This window comes from Bidens hawaiensis, unplaced genomic scaffold (assembly GCF_021521415.1).
Source record: "Bidens hawaiensis isolate Kalapana, Puna unplaced genomic scaffold, B.hawaiensis_p1.1 tig00002423_1, whole genome shotgun sequence".
NCBI classification, from domain to species: Eukaryota; Viridiplantae; Streptophyta; class Magnoliopsida; order Asterales; family Asteraceae; genus Bidens; species Bidens hawaiensis.
The window spans coordinates 2,634,709-2,657,347 of record NW_027491133.1 but is presented as its reverse complement, the minus strand read 5'-3'; the positions used below and the strand labels follow the sequence as shown (position 1 = coordinate 2,657,347).

At 36.5% G+C, this 22,639-nt stretch overlaps 1 pseudogene; it reads right to left on the bottom strand.

The window, feature by feature from the left end:
* Positions 1-2,851: 2,851 nt before the first annotated feature.
* Positions 2,852-3,583, bottom strand: LOC143619319 (brassinosteroid-responsive RING protein 1 pseudogene; annotated as a pseudogene).
* Between the last annotated feature and the right edge of the window lie 19,056 nt (positions 3,584-22,639).

The window sequence follows — 22,639 nt, the reverse complement described above, 5'->3', positions numbered from 1 at the left end:
TAAACTCTTATATAGAAAACAAAAAAGTGTTGGGAGTAATGCACAAGTCGGCTGGTTTTGAGCCGGTCCTTGTTCATGCCACCGGTTCGATCCATATGGACGTATTTGCAAGTTTTAATTGGATATAGAACTAATTCTATGAACTAATGTGTTATGTTTCTAGCAATTCTGGTAGTTGTGAAATCAACTCTTGGATCCATTCGTGTAGATAACAAGAAGACAGGGTCCATGACAATTGGTATCTCATCAAGAATAATTTTCATTTTGAATTTCACAAGTACACCCGAAAGATCATACATAAATACCTCTAACAATTAGTTCACTTCGGGGACCGGGGACGCTTTGGGTAATTCTTTTTTCTTCGTATCAACCATGTAGGCAAAGAACACCTCACATACTTGCATAAACTACTTACGAGCCTTCGTGATTGAACATACAGGAAAATATTCTCTCCTAGTCTATTTTGATCTTTTTTATAAACGGATTTATTGCACTTGAAAACGCTATACTATGACTATGTTATGGATCCTCTCTTTTTAGTAAATTATATCAACAAGAATTCATATTTGTTTTATTTTGTTGGTAATAATGGAACAATTTTGTTTGTATAAACAAAGACAATAAGTAGTTAGTTATCCCTAATTATTTTTATTTCATTTTGTTTGAAAATGTTTAAAATAAAATTAATTCATTTTATGAAATCTTCAACTATATGTTAGTTGTATTACTGAATCCTGCTACTAGAAAACCACTGCAAATTCAAGTTCTCGAATAAGAACACATAATCTCACACAATGAGGATGAGGAACATATAGGAAAATCTTCTCTTCTTTTCATGTCATAAGAGCATTCCTAGCCCATTCCCTACCATATATCTATATATTATATAAATACTTTAAAAATCAATATATTTTCTTTCTCATGTTTAATTAAATAGTATTTTTTATATCTTTATTATTATTTTTTCTTCTTTTTTCACTCACAACCACTTTTAAAAAATATTAAAATATTATACGGTATGAACACTGAAACCCCAAATTTAACTTTCTCATATAACATTTTCTCTGTCATCTACTCACAAGCATTTATAACTATACCATATAATTTACAAAACCCCTCACACAGATATAGAGGATATATAGTCTTTGGTGTTAATCAATTGTTTGATCATAGTAGAACATATTTACTCTTTGTTTGCTTCGGTCATGAGTTAACTAGCATTATGGCATATCATATGCTATTTTTTACAACTTACACACCCATCTAATCTACTCATAAATTTAATCCACAGTGGCATAGTCCCTGAAGGGGCTCAAACACTCGACTTTTAAAGAAGGTTACATCTTATAGCTCCCCCAAGATATATGGCTCCCCCAAGATACGATTACACATATGTTATTAGTAGTCTATTTTTTCATAAATTTTTATGAGATTCATATATCTTGTTTTGTTCATTTTTTAATTATTATATAATATAACCTTAATAGATGTCATGTAAAACCGTTTTGGAGTGTACTAGACATTTAAATAACATAATCATCAGATTATAAGAACATTTAAACATTAAAGAAAAGTAGAAAACTATATACACCGTTACATTTTTGTTTCAGGTGATATACAATTTTTTTTTCCAAAACGACCAACTGATATAAATAGTCTAAACTAGCTTACTTACCTACACCAATATCTATCATTGGACCAGAACCCTCAAATATTTTCAAACATCTTTTTCTTCATCGCACAAAAAGTCAAAAATATGGTTATCCTACAAGGCTATACGTGGTGGAGGGGCTACAATTTGAGGCGTTTTGCGCCGTGTGACGCCTAGTCAGTAAGGGGTGAGAATTTGTTTTTGGGGTGTAATGGTGTAGGGGCTACAACTAGTAATATAATAATATATATATATAATAATAATATAAATATATATATATGTATGTATATAACACACACACACATCCATACATCCGGCCCCACCACCCCCTTCTTCCAGGCGACAAAAATACCTCGCCCCCGCCCCTTTTCGCCCCAAAATCGCCCAGGGGGCGGTGTTCGCGCCCCTTCGCGCCCAAAATCGCCCCAATTGTAGCCCCACTACACATGGCCTAAGATGTTCATATTTTGTCTACGGTCTTTCTAGTCCCTTTTTTTTTAATTTTAATAGTTTTATTTTTTTAATAATAACAATATTGCCGATGATTAAAAATATATACAGTTATCGTACTTCTCTGTTTTATACGTATATAAATAAAAAGTTGCTCACACTTTAAGGCAAGATCCGATTAACCCGGTTGGATCCAAGCAATACCCAACAAGCTCTGCTTTATGTAGGACCCAAATATTTGGTACTCTTTTGTAACTTCCTAAGCAATTTTGGTAAACTATTTTTCTCACTTGCTACAAAACCAAAAGTTACTCACTTGTCAATTACATTTCTAAATGTTGCATTTTGGTTTAAACACAACGAAAATTTTGTATATACTTTTGAACTTTAATAATAAAATGATAGTTATCTATAGCATTTCAGTCTGTAGTAAGAGTGTTTAAAATATAAGAAAAATAAAAGGATCTAATAATAGCTTTTAACAGCTTATTTAAATTATAATCAAAGTTATCAATATCTGTTATGATTTAAAATAGTATACCTTGCGTAGATTAACAATTACCTCATTTGTCACACAACATAATACATTTGTATGAAACATTTTATAATTTATGTGTTATAAATAAAATAAAATAAAAAAGACTTCCATTAATTCTATTTCTGTCCATTGTTTTGTCAATAATACAATATATGCGTCTCATTTTTTTTTCTTTTGTAAAATGTAATCCTACAATCTATCCAACCAAAAAAAAAGAACCTAACATGCATCACTATTATAAACCACTAACCATCAATGAATCCCCATAATAATCAGCAATCCCAGAAGCCGCCCACAGCCGTTGATTAAACGAATCCTGTAAATCATCTGAAACAAACGGTGTCCGACACAACGGACATGTTTTTTGATCATGGTCCATCCAACGGTCCAGACAGCACCGGTGGAATATATGTCGGCAGTTTGTTAGTCGCCTTATTTCATCGTCCACGTCGAACTCATACAAACAAACAGCACAACTCTCTGGTGGGTCCACTAGCTCCGAGTACTTAACTACTGGAAGGTGTTCACGTATTAAAGCAGCGGATACTGAGTGAAAATGTGTAACGGGTTCGGGTCGGGTCGGGTCAGGTGAGTATTCGGGTTCGATGAAATCTCCTAGACCGATTAATTGGAAAGTGATGGAGATGAGTTTACGGATGAAGCCTAAAATGGTTAAGATGTGAAGGAGGAGTTTGGGTAAGTATAGATCGGTGTAACCAATTGGGAAACCCATAATTGTTGTATAAGTAATATGCGTGTGTGTAAGAGAGTAATAATGTAGCGAGATTTATGTTGTTTGTATATATATATAAAGAATGAAGAGGTTGAAAGTGTAATAATAGGAAAGTTGGAGGACTAAGTTGTGATTTGGTGAGAAAGTTATTATGAGGTTTATTAATCATCATTATTGTCATGCCAGGCCACTTTAAGGAGGCTAATCATGGACTAATTCTAACCATAAAATGATAAATACATTATACAAGATAATGTGGGTATAAAAATATAAATGAGTGTTGTTTTGTATAATATATGGGTGGGTATATAATGTAGCGTATAATCGGTGATAGATTTAAGATTTTTTTAGTGATAACGTTTTTTTGAAAACGTTAAGAATATGAATTGATATAATTTGAGTGTTGGATATGAATATAAACATAGAAAAATATAAGATATTATAGAACACATTAAACTTTTGTTGGGTCATTTCGTTACAATACAACTTAAGTAAATCTGTCTACATGTATAACTAGAAAATGATATTTGATCGTGTAGGGGTGTAATAAACCAAGTTACTATTGAACTACTTAGTATTATCTCGGTTAAAGTTTGAAATGAGCACGAGTCCAAGCTTGAACGTAGACCGAAACTTATTCGATAGACGAGTTTGGACTTGACGAACCGTTTAATAAGACATTAATGTATACCACAAGAAATAAATGAAAAGAAAAAAGGTTGACACTTGGAACAAATGAAGCATGGGTAGTGGGTTTTCATTTATGGTGTCATGGTTGGCCCATAAAGTTTGGTTTCCTTGCATCTTTGGTAGGGTTGTTTCCAAATTATTAGTTTTGTCATTTTTCAATATTCATTTAATACTGTTGTTAATGAATATTATTAATTGTAACCAATACTTAAAACCATATATAATCCATGGGGTCGACAAGTTAGCAGTGATCAATACGTTTTTGATCATGTAGGTACGGACCTATGTGGTCCAGTGGATTCCTTGAACACTCCCAACTAAAAAATTGCATATTTGTTTATAATTAAGTTATTATTTAACAATTTTTTTCGATTTAATTAAACAATTAAGTACTTTTTGTCATACTTTAATAAGTGAAAATGATGTTTTATGTCAATATTAGAGAGTATAAGCCCCATCGAATCTCATCTAAGATATGTTTTATAAATCCAAAACATAATGACCCACATAAGCCAAGAAAAGTTTGAAAGAAAGTTATAGAAAATAGAATAATATATAAAGTAAAAACATAAAATAGACTACACATTGATACCTAAATCCACACCCAATGCCCGACCGGTTGGAGCAAAGCTCATGTTATCACCACACCGGTCCACTTACTTGTGCCTCCTCTTTCTTTTTTAGTCTTGTCTCTTCCTTTGGCTTTTATGTTTACAAATGACAAAGGGAATCGTTACAACATGATATGGTTTTGTTAAACATGTGTCGGGGATATAACCTTTTGTGTAAAGACAGTTATTTATGCGCTGTTAAATTTTGTTTTACAAGGCATGTCACATGATATAATATAATAAGAAAATAGAGTTGTTAAAGGGGAAAATTATCAAACGATATTAAAATTCGAGCCATACATAAATCATGTAAAGACATGAGGTGTGTAACTAATACTCTAATGTTGTATAAATCAATTATCAACTCTCTTTACTTTATGATTTATGTTTGTCTCAAATTTTGATATCGTTTGATAATTTTTCCTTTTAAGAACTGTCTTTTTTTTTCACAATGAAAATCTTTCATTTGCATTCCTACTTGATTGTGAAACAAGATATGCTTAGCCAACGAATCAAGTGTTGAGAGTTGTTTCGGTTGTTGGCTTTATAACAATCCGAAAGCCGGTTTACCAATTAAGTGATAAATATGAAACTAACAGATTCAAATATAAGTAATGAGAGAATAAAAATATGAAATAATTAGGTGTCCTCAAATCTAAAACAAATGATTGAAAATAATAAATAATTAGAACATATGTATATTTTTTTAACCTAAAATAATTCATACATTAAACAAAATGATCAAATTGTAACAGAGAGGTGGGTAAGCGGGCAACAAGCTGCGTCGTCGCCCCTCTTTTGAATGACAAACTTGATCATATAGAAAACACATTTATAGATTTTTGGTGTCGATAAGTTACTGTGCACGACATGTTGAACTCTTTTAAGAAACGTAATAGCTTCGGGGGCAGGGGACCCAAAGCGATATGTATTAAAAGCAAAATGAATGAAGACGTGTTGATTCTCGACACTGCTTTCTCATGCTTAACAATATTTTACTTCATTTAAGCTAAAAAAAATACACCCCAACTTGTTTAATCTTTACTAATAGTTATCTGCATGTGCATTGTACACGTATATTTGGTTTTAATTATGAACTAAAACAAGATTATGTCAAATTAACTACTTACAAAAATACACCACCTCTAAAATTAAGAGGTGTTGCTAAACGTACCTTCTTTTTCTTCATTTTTACTAAACGTACCAAATCCTTCAACTTTTACATTAATACGATTTAAATCTTTATGTTCATTCTTTATCATTTTGTCATCTTTTATAATCATTATTAATTAAAGGAAAATTGGATTTAAATAATCTCACCTTTAATGTATTGGCCAATAATAATCCCACCTCCGGTATTTCCCGCTGGCAGTCCCACCTTTTCAAGGTTTTTTGTTTTATGACCCCCCCGTTAAAAATAATTAACGGGGTTAAGTTTTTGCTGATGTGGCGAGTGACATGGCTTTTATGCGCACAATGGGTGTTGAACGTTGCATATCGTCCTTTTCTAAAATTACAAAGAAAACAGTTAAAAACTGAAGTGTGCAAAAATTGAATTGCATCTTAAGTCAAAGTAATAGGGAAAATGATAAATACCTTTGGCGTGCAGCATTGACAAGACTGACAAGATTTCTGTCCGATAGTTCGTGGATCGTTGCCGGTGTATCAACTCCCTCATCATCATGTTTGTACATCTGAACCCACATATCTAAAATAACAACAGGGATTCTTTCATCTTCGAGGAACATTCCAAAGTCTAAAAAAGCTGGTTTGAACTTGTCTTCTAACATCTCGAAGCTTCTTTCTAGACCATAAAGAACTTCCTGGTTAAGATCTAGCATTGATTCACCTTCGGCCAACGATTTTATCAAAGATAACCAGACGGTCTTATTTCTTCCATTTAATGAGCCGTCAACTACTGAAAGGGTAAGCGCGTGTCTCTTGCAACATTTCACCATCTACAACACAAGGTTACAAAGCAGCAACACAATTCATTGAATAGTCATTTCTATCTATAATAAAGAAAAGTAAGCTCAGAGGAGCTTAGCTAGTATATTCGTTTTTATTAATGTTACCTCATTAACGATATTCTCGTCGATTGTAGAACTAGGCATGGCAGAGCGGCGAAAAGAGGGTGTGAGCATCGTCGTCACTCAAACAGTCCAATCTGAACTTGAAATTATTGATATACGAATGAGACAACATATCATCCAACACTAGAAGTATGGGAGAAGAAAGCTTTTCACGAAGAAAGTGGCCCAACTTGTTATTTGCATCTTCAGGGCCTTGAAACTTCACATGTTGACCATAACAACGAGCACTTGCCATGAAGCGGGTGTTTCCGAAGCTGCCACATTCTCCCCAAAAACATCTGTCATAGAGTAAGAAATGTCAACTATTACATAGATAGCCGATAAATAGCAAAAACTAGTGAAATGAGCATTCTATTAAAATATGATAATAAACGTTATGGAATACCTTGAATCTGAGGATCATTGACCATCATTTTAGCGAGAGTAGTCTTCCCGAATCCACCAGCATCAGAATCGTCGTCAACATTAATATCAGAAAGGACCTTTTTAAGCTTGCGTGAATAAGCGAACCTCTTGAAGAGATTCCAATTGACAACTTGTTGGGCACCATCGATCTCTTTTATGAGCATGTTCTCTGTACGGTCTAGCTGCCGGTTTTGGTTTTGGATGTCGGCAAGAATTGGTGTTATTCTGTCTAGGGTGATCTTAAGTTGAGGTTTGAACTCTAGCCACGTATATCACCGTATCACTTAGCCTAAAGGGTTCCATTTGATTTCTATTGGTTTGTTTATAAGAGATCGTACCTTGATTGTTATTCTGAAACCGTAGCAACAGGTGATCGAGCATGGATGGATGGATGGAATCAACTGGAAGTGTGAAAATATTAATTGAAATTTATAAACAACTATATGATATTAGTTAATTATTATATTTAAGAGAACAACTATTTTATATTGAGTTTTAGAAAATAAAAACAATGAACGCATTTTTTTAAGATAAATCATTAATTAATATTATAATTCTATGACAATTGCTGTATGTGAAGATGGAAACACGCGTTACAATCATTTTATTTCCAACTTTCATATGATCATAAAACAGTTAGTCTCACACCCCGCTCATGGTTTGGTCAATCATACGATATATGTTTCTCAACTTCCGTTTCCAAAAATTATTTAACTTGGACCCATTCCTAAGTTTCCAAGAATCGATGGTTTCCTAACAACTACCTTAGATCATCTCTTTTGCATGAAGTATAAGTAATTATTTTTATCCACCAGCAGCAATCGTGTCTGGTTAACTGATTAAACTGATGAACCCAAATGCAACCTATACATTTCCTAGTCTAAAAGAAACAACCCTGAACTGAACATACTCAAATTGTATAACCCTCTCTCTTGTAGCTCATTTATCTAAACCATTCAAACCCGACACAAGAAACATACTTTCTGGAAATTTCATGAAAATAAGACTGCAAAAATTAGGGATTTTGGACTTTTTGATGGTAATTACAAGAAGAAACCGTGATCAACATTAGGTTTTTAGTGACAACATGCAGGGACTGTAAAAGACCCGAACGTTCAGCGAGCGAACAGTTCGTGGACCGTTCGGCGAACACGAACAAGAAATTTTGTCCGTTTACTTAAATGAACGAACATGAACAGAGGCTGTGTTTGTTCATTGAGTTCATGAACGTTCAGTTATGTGTCCAGTTATGTTCGTCTACAATCGTTTGTTTGTTTTCGTTAGTTGAAGGTTTGTCTTTATATTTTATAATATTTTCTTTTTCTAATAACCAACCCAACATTTATTTTATTACTTTATTGTTAATTTCAGTTAGTTTCATTAGTGGTTTGTTTTATAAAGTCTTGCTATAACTAACAACAAATCAACCTCATAATATAACCGTTGATTGGAGGACGATTATGTTTATTACTATTATCTTAAGTGCTTAACTTTATGTTTATTTAACTACGTTGCTCAAGTGAATCTTATCTTTAAACTCATTTTAAATACGAAATTTGACTAATCTTGCAACAAACCTTTAAAGATATCCATACTCTTCAATCTCATCAAAGTTTCCACACTTTATATTTAACCATTTTTTAATTATCCTTAAATGTCAAATATAATGTCTAAAATAACCCCACATTTTAATATTTCAAAAAGCAAAAACCTTTCCATATTTTTTAGAAGTTTTCTAATTAACCAATTTGATTTTAAATTTTGTAATTATGTCTAAATTATTTATTAAAATTAGTAGAATACAACTTTACTGTTTCGATTTAATATATCTAACTAAAAAGTCACTGAATGAAACAAAAACAAAAGTTAAATTAAAAATTCCTTTATAACAAAATGTACATTTATTTATTTCTATTTTTATATAATACCTTTAATTTATTCTTAATATTCATAACAAATTTAGCCCATTTTAAATATGGAATTGATGCAACAAACCTTTAAAGGTTTCCATGTCTTTAATCTCATCAAGGTTTCTATTTTTTATATTTGATCATTTTTTAATTATCCATAAATGTTAAAATTAATGTCTAAAATAAACCCCTCATTTTAATGTTTCAAAAATCAATAAAAATTTCCATAAATTTTGGAAGTATTTTAAATAACTGTTTGATTTTAAATCTTGTAATTATGTCTAAATTATTTAGTAAAGCTTTATCAAACTGTATAACTAACAAATTTGTGACTTGAATCAATACAATATGTGGAGTTTGTGATTGAGCTACTATCGCATTATTATTTCTATTTTGTTTTTAGATCTTATAGATTTTTATTATTTTGTAGTTATTTTTTTGAATGGACAACAAGTTATATTGCAGTTTCAGTCAATTATTCAAAATATTACCATAATTATGTAGTTATTTATAGATATATAGATGTAGGGTCAAGTTATTCTACAAAGGCTAACAAAAATGAGAAGTGTGAGAAGCCATAAATAATTGACATGTGTTAAGTGAGGACCAAAAGAAAAATGGTATAAAAGTAATAGTACATGTTTTCTCTCTCCACATGCAAGTCACATGTTAATACCCCCATCATTTTCAAATATCTTTAACTTTTTCGTATGATATTTTTTCTTTAAAAAAATCATCATAATAACAAACATTTTTTAATCTTTAATATGAGTATGATTTTGTTATATAAAATTTTTAAAAAAATTACGTCATTGTGTCTTTTCGCTTATCATTGTGTCTTTTTTCGTCATTGTGTCTTTCAATTCATCATTACGTTTTTTAAATACTAATATCACGTTGTGTAATAATAATATGTAAAAATAATTATAAAATAATAACAAATTATCTAATACATAAAACACAATGATGAATACATGTTACACAATAACTTGAAACGTGAAACACAGTGGTGAATACGTATAACGTAATGACTTAAAATGTAAGACACAATGATGAATACATATTGTTAGGGCACGGAAATTTGACACTATATGGATACGTGATCCTAGCATATGTTCTGGATCAGTTATCCATATAATGTGTTCCAGATTCTGTTAGGATCAAGGATCCTCGGTACTTATTATTTACTAACGATTGTTCTATTTGTATATCAATATATTGACAGGTATAACGGTTGGAGACATGGTCTAACCTATTATTTCGCCCTCTAAGTGGTCTAGCACGTGGTCAAAGAAATGTAGCAGCTATAGAGGGAAGGTGGCATAAAAATAGGACTTCTTGTTATTGCCTTTTTGTATTTATACATTGAACTATGATTAGTTAGGGACACTTTACAACCCCACAGCTGATAGCATACGATTTATTCATAAACCCTAGCAGTCAACATGCACTTAGAATCTTTGTATTCACTAATCATAGCTTCCAACCCTTGTAACACAATTTTTTATTAATAAATTGGCGATAGACGATTTGTCATCACCCGAGATTTTATGTCGGCGATCCTCAAAAGATCAAGGGCTTTTCCTCGTATAAATATTTGTGTTCATCGATATATTACATATACAATCATAAACACCAAGTCCCACAATTACGAATTTGGTTACATTATCCTTAGATGATTTTTGATCAAAATAATTTGGCGCCCACCGTGGGGAAATTGGTGCTATAATCTATATTATTCCATGTCAATATTCAACCTTTTCAACTGATACCACCATCAATGGCCTCTTAACAATCTTTTGCTTCATCCACCATGCCTTCATCAGTTTCACTCTCACCAAGATCTTCACTATCAATGCCTCCTCCACTTGCAGGAGCACCAAAGACTGCCGTTGCTGGGAACATGACTCAAACTCCAGTCTCCCAGGGCTCGAAAACCACTGCTGCCGCTTCGGTAGTTAACTCTAATAATGATACTTCGGCTATGTTTTCGCAGGTTAAAGCATATATGGAGCAGCAAAGCAAGACTAACCAAAAGATCCTTTGTGATATAGAAGACCTCAAGAGGACTAAGAGGCCAGTATAGGATCTGACTCCTTTAATGCCTAGGATGCTGGATTTTACCACTCCAGGATCCTTGGCTCAACTTACTCAAGGATCATCTGTCCTTCAACCGGGATCTATGAGTCAGCAAACTCAGGAATCCTCATTTTTCCAGCAAGGATCATCTATCCTTCACCCGGGGTCCATGGGTCAACAAGCTCAGGGATCCTCAGTTTTCCAAAAAGGATTATTTATCCTTAATCCAGGGTTTATGGGTCTACAAGCTCAAGGATCATCTCTCCCCCAACAAGGATCATCAATCCTTCAGCCAGGATCCTCTGGGTTGTATCATCAAGGATCCTACAACTTCCAGCCTCAAGGATCTTTCCTCCAGAATCAAGGATCCTCAGGACTTCAGCATCAAAGATCCTCAGAGGTCCATGAAGAAGACATTATCCCCATGCAGACTATTGCCTCCAGTGGACCAACTGTCGTGGCAGACGCTTCTTACCTCGGCTATTCTTCTGGGATGCCAACATTCACTCAACAAAGAGGTAACACATATAATCCTATATCCTTAGATGCTAATCTTAGTTCCATGCAGGATGCAGGTATCAACCAGGCTATGACTAAGGAACTGCAGAAGCTTAAGGATATGATATCCAACGTACCAGGAGTGGTCCGACCAATCCTTAAAATACCAGAAGGGAGCCACAAGTTATCCAGATTTGCTCCACCAATTTGTGATTATGAAATCCCAAAATGGTTTCAGACCCCCCCCCCCCAACATGAAGGTGTATGATGGAACAACTGATCCAGAAGAGCATGTGGCTCAGTATAGGGAGAGGATGGAGATCAATCCAATTTCTGAAAGACTCAGAGAAGCTTGTTTATGCAAGGGTTTCAGATCCACACTAACAGGATCTGCACTTAAATGGCTGCTAAATCTTCAACCTTATTCTGTTACTTCTTTTCACATTTAGTTAACTTGTTCAACAACCAGTTTTCTTGTAGTAGGAAATTTGAAAAGTTAACTAGTGACTTATATAGAGTTGTCCAACCTTATGATGAATCCCTAAGGGATTTTGTTACAAGGTTTGTCAGGGAGGCCCTAGAGATCCCTAATCTTGATATGACTATGGCTGTGGAAGCTTTCAAGATGGAGATTGTTAGACCATGAATTTTATACTGAGGATCCTTTATCCTTAAATGTCTTATGGATAGGTTATCCTTGAAATATGTATCAGGATATAAAGGATCGACGATCCTCGGTATTACTTGTTTACTAATGATTGCGTTTAGTATGGTGATGTGTTAGACAGGTGTGGCAACTTTAAGACGTATTTATATCAACTATCCTCATAGAGCAACCTTTAGCTGGAGTATGGATCCAGGATCCTAGTTCAGTATAGCTATTAATGGATGAACTAATGTGAAGATGAACGCGTTAATATCAAAAATGGCTATAAGTCTTGGTCTACCGCTTATATCGCTACTGGACGGCTATTGGCACGTGGTCAAAGATCGTGGAGCGGATAGGTGGAAGACTTCCGGATAATTAGGAAATATTGTTATTGTTGTTATCTTATTTAAACAAGCTATGATCGAGTAGGAAAACACATGTACTATCACACAAACTCTAGAGCAGAAACTAGCATTCTCTCTACACACTAGCATACTTGTAATCTCGGTCATTTACTCCACAACACTTGTAATCGCTTTTTACTTATCAATACAATTGACGGTGATAGTTTTCACCGTCCAGGGGTTTTTTGTGCCGGAGATCACGATAATTATATACTCGTCGACCAAAGGTTACCTTGTTGATCATTGACTAAAGTAATCCGACCAAAGATTATGTTATTAATCCTTGACCGAAGTTATTTTACCAAAGATTACCTTGATAAGTTTTGACCGAAGTAAGACTATCTTGGTTAAGGGCTTTTTCCCTCGTGATCAAACCTTTGTGTTCACCAATATTACAATTGCGCACTTGTCATTATCGAGTTAGCACCTTACCTCACATAACAGATTTGGATACTTGATCCTTAGTAGATTTTTGTCTAAAACAATTTGGCGCCTACCGTGGGGCAATTGGTGCTATAATCCATATTATTCCTATCATTCTCAACCTTTTCATACCCATATCACTATCAATGGCCTCTCAATCAACCTCTGCTTCATCAACCATGCCGGCTACGGTTCCTCTCTCTTCAAGGACTTTGCCACCTGCCTCCGCCAATCACGGGAACGCAACGGCCTGCTGCTGCTGGAAGCAAGACACAGCTGCCAGTCTTCCAGAGATCGAAAACCGCTGCTGCTGTGCCGGTGGTTAATACTAACAGTGATGTTTCATCTATGTTTTCGCAGGTTAAAGCATATATGGAGCAACAGAACAAGACCAACCAGAGGATCCTCCGTGAGATAGAAGATCTCAAGAAGAATAAGAGGCCAGCAGAGGATCTCACCCCCCTGATGCCAAGGATGCTGGATTTCACCAGTCCAGAATTCATGGCTTAGTTCTCACAAGGATCGTCTATCCTTCAACAGGGGTCCATGGGTCAACAGACTCAAGGATCCTCGCTATTTTAGCCAGGATCATCTATCCTTCAACAGGGGTCCATGGGTCAGCAGAATCAAGGATCCTCATATTATCGGCAAGGATCAGTCATCCTTCCACAAGGATCCTATGGTACCCAACATCAAGGATCCTTCACCCCGAATCAAGGATCCTTCTTTCCGAATCAAGGATCCTCAGGCATCCAACATCAACGGTCCTTCGAAGTACATGAAGGAGACATAATCCCCATGCAGACTATAGCCTCTGGAGAACCACTCTTATCGCAGACTCCTCCTATCCCATCTACTCATCCGAGATGCCAACCTTCACTCAACAAAGAGGTAACTTGTATGATCCTTTATTCTTAGATGCTAACCGTGGTTCCATGCAGGATGCAGGAGCTGCAGAAGCTCAATGATATGATATCCAGTGTTTCCGGGGTCATAAGACCAATCCCCGAGATACCTGAGGGAAGCCACAAAGTATCCAGATTTTCTCCGCCTATCTGTGATGCTAAAATCCCGAAGCGGTTCCAGACTCCAAATATGAAGACTTACGACTGGACCACTGATCCTGAAGAACATGTAGCACAGTATAGGGAAAGGATGGAGATCAATCCTATTCCGGAGAGACTCAAAGAAGCTTGCCTATGCAAGGGCTTTGGATCCACACTAACGGGAGCCGCTCTAAAATGGCTGCTAAGTCTTCCCTTCTTTTTCAATTACTTCTTTCTCTCACTTAGTTAACTTATTTAACACTCAATTTTCCTGTAGTCAGAAATTTGAGAGGTTAACCAGTGATTTATATCGTGTTGTCCAACTTAGTGATGAATCCTTTAGGGATTTTGTCACCAGATTCGGCAAGGAAGCTCTAGAAATCCCAAATCTTGACATGACTACTGCTGTTGAAGCATTCAAGATGGGAATTCAAAAGAGCTCCCCCTTTTATGATGATTTAGTGATGACTCCATGCAGGATATTAAACGAAGTCAGAAACAGGGCATTAAGATACATCCGGTTGGAAGAAGACAAAAGGATCCAGGATCGTATTGGGGGACAAACAAAACAACCAACCCTTGAGAAGAATAAAGGATCCTGGAATAGGAACAACAATTCAAAGCCGTACACTAAGTTCAATAATCAGAACGTGCGGGCAGTTGAAGAAGGAGATGACGACGAAGACTATCGTTGCATCTCCGATTATTGTTTCTCTGTGGATACTCATGGCTTGATCTGTGCCATGAAGGATCTGGGAGAAAAAGCAAGGTGGCCCCGAAAAAATGAGAAGGTTGTCGGCTTCAAGGACAAGTCTAAGTGGTGCACTTTTCACAAAGATTTTGGCCATGCAATGGACAAATGCAACGGATTAAGAACGGAAATTGGTTACCTCCTGAGCAAGGGTCACTTTAAAGAACTCTTGGGAAGGAATAAATCCAAGATCCAAGATCCTGAAGACCTTCCACAAAAAGCAACACCGCCACCGCCAGATGCTCACGTGATCAACTTTGTCTCCAGAAACTACGAATTATTTCAAGATTCTTGTGCCATAAGAGAAGATCCCGTAGTAGAATTCGAACTGGACGACGAGAGAAGACCACTCATCCCCACTACTCGAGTGACTGATCAAAGAATCTTCTTCAATTCAAGGATCCAGGATCCTCATCAGGACAAGCTGGATGTGCGAATGGTCAATTTCATTTCAGGTGGTTCAGACATATGTGGAACTTCTTTCTCTGCAACAAAAAGACTCGCTAAAGAGATAAAGATGGATAACGGAGATCAACCAATAGTGTCAACCACCCTAACAACAGAAAAGAGAATCTTGTTCGATGAGGAAGACAAAATGAGCATACAGGATCCTCATCACGACGGTTTAATTATTACTTTATTTATCTCTAACCATTATGTACGCAGGATCCTAGTGGACGGCGGCAGCTCGGTCAACATTATCCAACATGATATCCTTAAAAAGATGAATATCCCGGATTCAGAAATCATTCCTAGAACTTCGGTGCTGATTGGTTTCAGTGGCGAAACCAAGAAGACACTGGGGGACATCACCCTCCCAATTTATATCGAAGGGTTAAATTCATACCAAAAATTTTGTGTTATAGATAACCTTTCCTGTTGCAATGTTATTTTAGGTAGGCCATGGCTCCACGGAATGAAGGCTGTAGCCTTAACTTATCACCAGTGCATCAAGCTACCTACTCCTTGGGGAGTTGTAAAGATAGTAGGTGACCAAGCAGAGGCAAAGAACTATTATTCATCATCAATGAAGCCAACAGCCAAGCCAACCATAGCATAGCAATTATAGCAACATCCTAGGGACGTGCTGGAAGCTCGGGAGAAAGACCTTAAAGAAGTATCATTGGACCCCGAAGATCCAGAAATAAAGGTGTTCTTAGGATCCAGTATCCCCAGTAAGATTGAGGAGGATATAATATCCTTCTTAAGGCAAAGAAGATCTACTTTTGCCTTCAAGCACTCGGACATGACAGGTATTTCAAAAGAGGTAATCACTCATAAACTCGGCCTTGATTTATCTGTTAAACCCATCCATCAGAAGCGAAGGAAATTCGCTCCTGAGAGGAACATGATCATACAAGAAGAAGTTGAAAAACTTCTTAAGGCCGGTATGATCAGAGAGGTTAAGTATCCTCGATGGCTAACTAATGTGGTTTTAGTTTCAAAAAAGAATGGAAAGTGGAGGGTGTGTGTCGATTTTACTGATTTAAACAAGGCATGCCCCAAGGATCCTTTCCCATTACCACATATAGATTCCATGGTGGATGCAACGGCAGGACATGAAATGCTTACCTTTATGGATGCTTCCTCTGGATTTCAACAAATTCAGATGGAACCATCTGATCAAGAGGATACCACATTCATGACTCCTACCGGCATATACTGTTATACTGCTATGCCGTTTGGACTAAGAAATGCAGGGGCAACATACCAAAGATTGGTCAACATGATGTTCAAGGATCAGTTGGGTAAGACTATGGAGGTTTACATAGATGATATGGTGGTGAAATCAAAGAAAGCTGAGGATCACCTTAGAGACCTCGAGGAAGCATTCAACATCCTCGACCAATATAACATGAAATTGAATCCGTCAAAATGCCACTTTGGTGTTAAGGCTGGAAAATTTTTGGGATATATGGTGACGAAGAGGGGAATTGAAGCAAGCCCCGAGCAGATTGAAGCCATCCTCAATTTGAAATCTCCTGCAAACACAAAGGATGTCCAAAGGCTCACAGGAAGAATAGCTGCCCTCAATAGGTTCATCTCAAGATCCTCCAAGAAATGCAAGGACTTCTACGACATTCTTAGGAAGAATAAAAAGTTTGAATGGACGGAAAGGCACGAGGCTGCGCTTACAGCCTTGAACGATTACTTATCCTCAGCTCCAGCCCTAATGAAGCCTGTAGATGGAGAATCCTTATACCTTTATTTAGCCGTCTCAGGAAACGCAGTAAGTGCCGTCTTGGTGAAGGATCATGAAGGTGAACAACATCCCGTTTACTATGTAAGTAAAAGTCTTCTAGATACGGAAGCCAGGTATTCTCATTTAGAAAAGTTAATTCTTGCACTTATCATGGCTTCTACTAAATTAAGACATTATTTTGAAACTCATCCTATTATTTTGAGAACTAATTATCCTATGAAGAATGTTCTTAGAAAACCAGAGTTATCAGGTAGAATGGCCAAGTGGGCTTTAAAATTAAGTGCATATGATATCCAATATGAGCCAAGAACAACAATCAAGTCTCAAGCACTGGTGGACTTTGTGGCTAATTTCACTAGTGATCTACAAAAAGAAGCTAACTTGGAGGTCCAACAACTAGAAAAGACCAAGGATCCTTGGATACTCTTCACCGATGGTGCTTCCAATGTAAGAGGAACATGATTGGGGATCCTACTGAAATCGCCACAGGGGGGACATAATACCCCAGTCCATTGCATGTGCATTCCAAGCTACCAACAATGAAACAGAATACGAAGCACTCATAGCAGGTTTACTTTTAGCCAAAAGTATGAGGATCAGGTATCTTCAAGTTTATATGGATTCTTTACTCATTACTAACCACTTTAATGGTTCTTATACCGTAAAAGGTGAAAATATGATCAAATATTTAGAAATTGTGAAGGAATTAGCAAAATCCTTCGAAGTGTTTAATATAGTACAGGTACCAAGAGAGGAAAATGCTGGGGCAGACGCCTTAGCAAATTTAGCCTCATCCCTAAAAATGCCAGAAAATACGAAGATCCCAATTATTCACATACTCTCGCCAGCAATAGGAGAGCAAGAAGTTGGGGAAATAACAAGTGATAAGCAGATTGTACTTTGGGATCCATTATCCTCGGACTATCAAGGATCCTGGATCCTCCCGATCAAAAAGTACATTCAGACTGGAAAGATCCCAGCTACGGAGAATCCAAAATCCTTCAGACTCAAGGTATCGCAATATATTTTATTAGATGATATGCTATACAGAAAATCTCTTGCAGGTCCATACTTGAGGTGCATAGAGGATACTGAAGTCCAAGAGGTACTCAAGGAATTTCATGAAGGTGATTGCGGTAACCACACAGGGGGAAGAGCACTATTCTCCAGGATACTTAGGACTGGGTACTTCTAGCCGATGATGAAGAAGGATGCAATGGAGTACTCAAAGAAGTGTGATGCTTATCAAAGGCATGCAAACATCCTTCACCAGCCATCAGAACCAATGTATCCTATATCCTCTTCATGGCCTTTCATGAAGTGGGGAATGAACATTGTTGGTAAGCTTCCAAAGGCTCTAGGTGGAAAGGTCTTTATGCTTGCCATGACAGACTACTTCTCCAAATGGATTGAAGCAGAAGCATTCGTGCAAGTCCGAGAAAGGGAAGTAATATCTTTTATTAAACGAAATATTATAACTAGATTTGGTATTCCTGCTGAAATTGTTTGTGACATTGGTTCCCATTTTATCGGGAATAGAACCACTAACTTTTGTGATAGTTGGGACATCAAGATGATTACTTCTACTCTGGTTCATCCTCAAGCCAATAGCCAAGCAGCGTCTAGCAACAAGATCATCATCAACAATCTAAAGAAAAAGCTAGGATCCAATAAGGGAAAATGGGCTGAAGAACTTTCTTATGTTCTTTGGGCTGACAGGACTACGCCTAAAAATGCAACAGGCCAAACACCCTTCTCATTGGTGTTTGGATCAGAAGCAGTAATTCCCACAGAAATGGTGGTTCCAATGGCAAGAACGAGCATCCGTGATCATGAAGCCAATAAAGAAATCCTTCTTGAAGATTTGGATACTATAGAAGAACTCAGAGACCTAGCCAAGATCAGGATGGCAGCATATCAACAAAGGGTAGCTGGGGCATACAACAAAAATATCAGAATTAGAAGGTTTCAAGAAGGAGATCTAGTATTAAGGAAAGCCTTCCAAAACACAACAAATCCAGCTGATGGGAAGCTAGCGCCCAAATGGGAAGTGTTTTGGATAAAAATCTGTTAAGGATCAAGTATCCAAATCTGTTAAGTGAGGTATGGTGCTAACTTGATAATGATACGTGTGTAATCGGAATATTAGTGAACACAATCACGAGGGAAAAAGCCCTTAACCAAAATAGTCTTACTTTGGTCAAAACTTATCAAGGTAATCTTTGGTAAAATAACTCCGGTCAAGGATTAATAAGATAACCTTTGGTCGGATTACTTTAGTCAATGATCAACAAGGTAACCTTTGGTTGATAAGTATATGATTATCGTGGTCTCCGGCACAAAAAACCCCCGGACGGTGAAAACTATCACCGTCGATTATATTAATAGAACGAAAGGTGGTTACAAATGTAGTGGAGAATATGATCGAGGTTACAGAGTATGCTAGTGTGTAGAGAGTATTAATTTCTGCTCTAGTGTGTGTGTAAGTACATGTGTTTTCCTACTCGATCATACTCAAATATAGAAGGAAAAAGTAATTAACAAACTTAACAACTTCATCCTATAAATCCGCTAGTCTTCCATTCCTCACTAACGTGCTCTTTGACCACGTGCTGATAGCCACTCACTAGCGAACAAAGCGGTATACCAGGTCTAGATACTGTTGTTATTGTTTAAACGTCAATCTTCTAGAGAGTTCGTCCATAATCAGCTATGTTGAATTAGGATCCTAGATCCATGTTCCAGCTATAGGATGTCCCATGAGGATAATTGATGCAAGTTCGTCTTAAAGTTGATATACCTATCTAACACATCACCATACTAAACGCAATCATTAGTAAACAAACAATACCGAGGATCGTCGATCCTTTATATCCTGATGTATATTTCAAGGATAAACTATCCATAAGACAATCCAGGATAAAGGATCCTCAGTATAAAAATCGTGACCTAACAATTGCCCCCAAAATGGCGGGTGACAGTGGAGCACAGCTGTCATTTTGAAATTCAAAATCCTGCAAAATAGTAGATGATTAGACGTGTGCCGGGCGGTTGATATTCACAAACCATAATTACAAGCCGCCTATATATGTGATAATTATAATCCTTTTATAATCACACATCTAAGCGTCTCTCAGGTATCCTTTCATCTTTTTTATTCATCTTTATCCGATATGTCTACTGTTTCCACATCTTCTTCCTCCTCTTTTTTCCTTCATGATGAACTTTACTCACAAAATATCCTTCAATCACCTTCTTCCGAAGTCTGTAAATTCACAGACTCAGAATTGATGAAATTCGATCATGTTTTCCAATCAATACGGTTTCCGACCTTTCAATTCCACAGCTCATAGTGACAGCATCTCGAAAACCTGGGTTTGCTTTCTAGCCCAACCGTTTCTCATAGGTTATAAGTATCCATTCCCCAATTTTACTCAAAGGTTCTTCAACTTGTTGGGAATTTTTTACATTCAGGCCATGCCAATGTTGTGGAGAGTACTTCATACCATAGAAAGGATTACCGTGGAGGAAGGAATCGAGTTTGGCTTAGCGGAATTAGCATACCTGTACAATCTTGTTACCCATGGTTCCAAACGTTTCGTCTTTAAATCGAAACCAAATCAAGAGAACCCCATTTTTAAAGTCACCCTTAAGAGTACCCTCTGGAAAAATCAATTTTTCTTCGTAAGATGAGACTCTAGCCCGGGTGGAACTAATCTTCCCAAAAAGTGGATACCAAAGTGTAGGATCCAGGATCCTTAGATAACATATATAGGATACTTTCTTCTTTCGCTAACCACTTCTATTATTTGTGTAGTTGAAAATTTCGATCTGCTGACAGATCTTCCAGGAGTTGAAGACAGAGTAAGGAGGTTTTTGTTATTGGATCCTGCAATCAGAACTTTTCAGACAAAGTCTGTTGAAGCCTTTCAAAGACCAAAGCCAGAATCAACCATTTCAAGTATGAATAATACTTTTCAATAAAAAGTGTTAAAAGTTGAAAACTTATCTGCTATATTCTATTCATAGGTGCCCCAAAATCAGGAGAGCCTGCTTCCAAGTTCTCCCTCAAGGATATCGACTGCATGCTTAACAAGAAAAAGACTTCGAACTCGAATCCAACTTCCGAGCCTCATCCAATCACAACCCGAACAAAGTTTGGGTCCAAGAGAATGAAAAGCTCAGACACAGAGAACCCCTTTGATGCCGAAAAGCAGATCCTGGACATGCTTTCTTCTGTAAGGATCCTTTATCTTTACCAATTTGCATTATCTCAAACTTTTTTCCTTGGCTTATTCTGCTTTCATTTATAGGCCATTGATTCTGCCCGACATCATTATGAGAAGACTGTCGCAGAACACGATAAGACCCTCGCTATGCTGAGATCAATAGCTGCTGCTAATGAGAAGGCCCTTGCTAAGATGACCAAAGAGAAAAGAGAAATAGAGGCGCATGCTGCTGCCCTGGCCGTTCAGATGCAGGACGAAATCAACCGAGTAGCCGAAGAGGCGAAGGTATGGGCATCTAAGTCGATCTTAGAGGCTAGAATCAAATTAGTTACCGAAGCCAATGATCCATCCTTTGATAAGTCTTCATGGGAAATCAAAGAATGGAAGCAGGCCTTGATCGACTTAGGTGGAGGCGAGGAGGAAACCGAGGTTGTGATGGTTGATGTGGGCGAAGCAGGAACCAGCGGGGTGAAGGGTCTGGATGAAACTGAAGGTAGAAATGAGGCAAAGATGGGCAATGAAGGATACAAAATATAAGGCCCGAGCCTGTTTTATTTTGCTTTTATGATTTTTTTATGAACAAGTATTATGGTCTGTATTAAACAATAGTACTTAGGATAAAGGATCTATGATCCTTAAGACAATCGACGGGGGTGACAAAGGTGGAGGGATCATCTGTTTGTGGGGATGAAGCCTTTGTTGCCCCTGTTTTTAATTTCCTACACATTATGAACAATTAGTAACTTTCACTTAACCCAGATGGATGGTCCATCTTTTCGTATGGTGAAGTCCGGGTTAGGTAATTTTAGATAAGTCCTCGGGGCTTATCTTAATTAATATATAAATCTTTTGACTATTTACATGTTATTTATCTTCAAAAATTTGTTAGATATAACTTTTAGCATTATTAATAGTTTGACAAATATTCTTAAGTAAAAGGTTTTTAGGATAAAAGATCCTTAAAAGTTGTTTAGAATAAAATATCCTTAAGGAAGAAAATATTTAGAAAAGAATATCCTTAAATCATAAATTTTAGGATAAAGTATCCTTAAGATAGACAAATTTTTAGTATTCAAATAACTTTAAGAAAATAGTCTTTCCAATCGGAATATCCAAATTTATCGCAATTATAACAAGTCTAAGTTTAACGATAAAGATCATACCAGAAGGTCTAGATAGACCTAAGTTACCAGAAGTATTGAACTCTTAATGTTCCTTACATGAGTAGTTTTAGGATCCGGGATCCTTAGTTTCTCGATCTTCAGTAATAACTTAG